We start from the raw sequence: 5,000 nt of genomic DNA on the forward strand, positions 1-5,000 counted from the left end.
GGTGCCGTTTCACAGCTTTCTTGATGCAAGAATAACTCCAGTGTAAGATATATTATGTTTACCTGTCTGCATTAATATGCATGCTATGCTTTATACAATACATTTGTATGTTTACAAATCAGTGGAGATAACGAAAGTTCGCTGATGAGATGGTGAAGACATCAACTTCTCCGTACTGGAATATTATGTTAGCTGAACCCGCTTGAGAAGCTTTCTGTGATAATCACGCGTTAAAATTCTCTCTCTCTCTCTCTCTCTCTGTCTCTCTCTCTCTCTCTCTCTCTCTCTCTCTCTCTCTCTCTCTCTATCTATCTCTCTCTGTATATATATATATATATATATATATATATATATATATATATATATATATATATATACACACACACTCATACATATTTATGCATACACAGAGAGAAAGAGAGACAAAGAAAGAGGAGGAGGAGATTTAGGAGGGAGAGACAGAGATTGTACGTAAGTCAAGGAGCTTGAATGATAGAGATTGAGAGACACTTAATATATGGATAAGAGATTTTATTTGGCATAATTCCAATGCAGTACAATCGAAAATGTTATTAAATCCGGCCAACACTACATATATCTCCAAAGTTGATCAGAAAATCCCCAACAAAACTTCTGGGTTGTATATTATTGCTGTTGTTGTTTGTTGTTGTTGTTGTAGACTCTCGTATGTAACCACTTGACTTTTGTAGCAGAAGTGATAGTCGGTTAAGTGTGAAAACAAACAATACATAACGGAAGCGCACTTGGGATAATCCTTCCGGTAGATTAACGGCATCAGAAATAATATTAATGCATTCAGTTAGTAAGGTCAGAACCGCTGATCCGGTCCTTGTGAGCTTTTCAATGACAGCAACTAAAGTAGAATGTTCTTTGCCAAATGCATTGCCTACAGCAGCGAGTACTGGCAATTATAGTCAATTGCCACCATTTTATGAAGTCATTCTGCCACAGGTTTTACGGTCTTTTTCTCACTTCAGACACTAAAATTTTATTAATTAAAAGTTCTTTGGCATATCTCCATAATTTCTTCTTTCCATCTGCCTACGAATAAGTTATTGAACTTCCTATGGTCTTAGAATATTTGTTGAAACAGTCTGTGTAAAACTTACATAATTATTGTGCAAGTAACAGGCCAAAAGATTTTTTTTTTATAACCAAGATGTTTTTATTCTAAGCAATAAATTTTGTTCGCATTTGTTAGAAAGCCAATTGAAACAACAAATTTACCTACCATAGTCTTTTGAAATATACGGTTCAGAGGTTTTGTATAGAACGTCAAAAGTAGTATCACTTGGCCACGTACTCGATCAGACAATCGGACATTGTTATACATCGCTAACCACAATGCGCTTCGCATCGTTTTAGCTTTCGAATGATGCCATCCTGCTGGCAAGGTAACCAGGATGTTTCCCTCTGGTCAGAAGGCTTATTCTGTTGCAGGGTTGCACTTTTACAGCTGAGTGGACTGGAGAAACCACAAATGAAGTGATTTGCTCAAGAACACGATGCGCTACGTATTCTGGGGAACGATCCCACTACCTAGCGATCGTGAGTGTAAAGCCCAACCACTTGGTCACGCCCCTTCACCGAAACAATATACTTTTTCTTTTATTAGTTTCAATCATTTCACTGCAGCCATGCTAGAGCACTACCATTAGTCAAGTAAATCGACCCTAGCACTTATTCTTTGTAAGCCTAGTACTTATTCTATCGGTCTCTCTTGCAGAACCACTAAGTGACGGGGGCGTAAACACACCAGCATCGGTTGTCAAGCGATGTTGGGGGGACAATCACACACAAACATATACATACATACATATATATATATATATATATATACATACATATGTACGACGGACTTCTTTCAGTTTCCGTCTACCAGATCCATTGGTCGACCCGAGGCTATAAGTAGAAGAGACTTGCCCAAGGTGCCACGCAGTGGGACTGGACCCGGAAGCATGCGGTCCGCAAGCAAGCTACTTACCACACAGCCACTCCTGCAATTTCATTCTCTAGACATAACTATCTCGAGATTTAGGGCTCAATAAAGTGGCTACGTGTTTTGCATGGCGTATAAGTGACAGACTTCATAACACCCACCCTGAACGGGACGCCAATCCGTAGCGAGGTTACTTCTTTGCAGCTGAGAGGACAGGCACAACTGAAAGTCCAGTGCTTTTGCTCAAGAACACATAGCTGGCCCGGTCTCGGAATCGAAACCACCACCTTACGATCGTGAGTGCCACACCTTACCCACTAAAGTTATTTACCTTTCGAACACTGTGTGTGAGTGTGTGCGTGTTTGTGTTTGTGTGTGTGTTTGTGTGGGGGGGTTTGCATGTGTGTTTGTGTGTGTGGAGGTTTGCATGTGTTTTTGTGTTTTTGTGTGTGCGACATTTATTTATTTATTTATGGGCTTCAGCCAAGTGGGTGTGGTCATGCTGGGGCACCACCGTGAATGTTGCAATTTTTTTATGTTGCTTTTATTAAATCTTGTTATCCATCTGAGAAATTTTGACAGAATAAATTTCATGATTACGTCACAACAGATATTTCATTTTTCGTCTTCAAAGAAAAATAGTTTCTATGTAAATATACGCAGATTGCAAAACAGTTGTCATTGCATGGCTATAGACAACCTGTATCAGAAGAGTGGTTGACGTTTTGCATGTTCGTTAAACTAATCCGTTGTCAGATAATATTTTCTTGTTGATGAGGCTGCGAGCTGGCAGAAACGTTAGCACGCCGGGCGAAGTGCTTAGCGGTATTTCGTCTGCCGCTACGTTCTCAGTTCAAATTCCGCCGGGGTCGACTTTGCCTTTCATCCTGTCGGGGTCTATTAAATAAATACCAGCTACGCACTGAGGTCGATATAATCGACTTAATCCCTTTGTCTGTCCTTGCTTGTCCCCTCTGTGTGTAGCCCCCTGTGGGCAGTAATGAAATACGAAACGTTAGCATTCCGGGCGAAATGCTCAGCGGTATTTCGTCTGCCGTTACGTTCTGAGTTCAAAGTCCACCGAGGTCGACTTTGCCTTTCATCCTTTCGGGATCGATAAATTAAGTACCAGTTACGCACTGGGGTCGATGTAATCGACTTAATCCGTTTGTGTGTCCTTGTTTGTCCCCTCTATGTTTAGCCTCTTGTGGGCAATACAGAAATAGATATTTTGTCTGTTTTTACGTTCTGAGTTCGAATTCCGCCGAGGTGGACTTTGCCTTTCATCCTTTCGTGTTTGTTATCTTTGCTATCAACTTGTTGATCGAAAAAATAACAAACACGAACTTCATAATGAACTCGTAAGGAACTGATCTTTTAATCTCTTACTCTTTTATGTATTACTATTATTAGTATTATTACTATTCCTAGTATATATTTGCGTAGCACACAGCCTTTGCATGTGTATCTATTCTTATAATACTCTCTTTTGTTTTGGAATAAATAGGCATAATAGAATTCAACCGACTGATGTATGTCCTATTTGTATCCCTTCCATTTTCTTTTTGCCGTATAAATTAAGGGTAAACCACTTTTTACCCAAGTCCATATATGACACTCGATTGCGAAATTGCCACGCAACAACCAGTACTTGGGTATGAATAACTGGGCACACTACCAGCAGTATATTGGACAGGTACTATCCCTTAGTTGGTTGGCTTTCTAACCTCTAACTCTCACAGAAATATGTGTGTGTGTGTGTGTGTGTGTGTGTGTGTGTGTGTGTGCGTATATGTTTGTGTGTCTGTGTTTGTCATCGTTTGACAACAGATGGTGGTGTGTTTACGCCCCCGTAACTTAGCTGTTCGGCAAAAGAAACCGATAGAATAAGTACCAGTGTTACAAAGAATAAGAGGTGGGGGGGGGCCGATTTGTTCGACTAAAGGCAGTGCCCCAGCATGACCGCAGTCAAATGACTGTAACGAACAAAATAATAATATACGTGTATATATATATGTGTGTGTGTGTGTGTGTGTGTGTGTGTCTGCATCTATATATGCATGTATATATGTGAGCGTGTATATATACGCACATATACATATCTGTGTGTGGATGTTTGAGTTTGCATGTATATATGTATAAATACATTTATAGTTATATGTGTATGTATCATATTGTAAGAATTGCATAAGTGTCTGAAATCACATTAAATATTGTACAAACATGTGATACAGCAAAACTCACTCCGTTTGACATAGTTACATACATATTTGTACACACACACACACGCATATACAGAGAGAGGGAGGGAGAGAGAGAGATACAGACACACATATATTAATAGATAGATAGATAGATAGATAGATAGATAGATAGATAGGTAGATAGATAGATAGATAGATAGATAGATAGATAGATAGATAGATAGACCGAAATAAGGCGGAATGTGTATTAATAGACAGCAGAGTGAAAAGAAAAGAACAAAAATACATATCGACAGACCAAATATATATTTAAAAAAACGATAGAGAAAAATAGTATGAAATAAATAATAAATAAATAACAAAAAACTATATTTCTCAAAACGGGTGTTTAAGTCATGTGTTTAGCTGCTAGATGGTGTTTCAAAGAAGGAACTTTTCTAACTTAGCAACCAAATGCAGTGATTTCGGATGCAAGAATTTGGCTCCTGCAATTGTTAATGTATAATCGAAACATTAACTGCTGTTGTAACAGACGCCATCAGTTAGCGTTGTTCTATGGTGGTGCTGAAAAATCGGTATGTAGTTATTATTTAGGTGGAACTGGTAATAGCGTGGATAATGTTCGGTATATTGTGTGAATAGCGTTTAGTACTGTTCACATATGCTGTCAAACATACAAATACACAAACACATTCACACACACACACACACACACACACACACACACACACACACACACACACACACACACTTACACACACACTTGCATATACATGCTCAATTAAATATAGGCGCTCAAGCACGAATACATATTAAGACACACATCACCACCAAAC

Source organism: Octopus bimaculoides, chromosome 6 (assembly GCF_046866305.1).
Source record: "Octopus bimaculoides isolate indiv1 chromosome 6, ASM4686630v1, whole genome shotgun sequence".
Classification (NCBI taxonomy): Eukaryota; Metazoa; Mollusca; class Cephalopoda; order Octopoda; family Octopodidae; genus Octopus; species Octopus bimaculoides.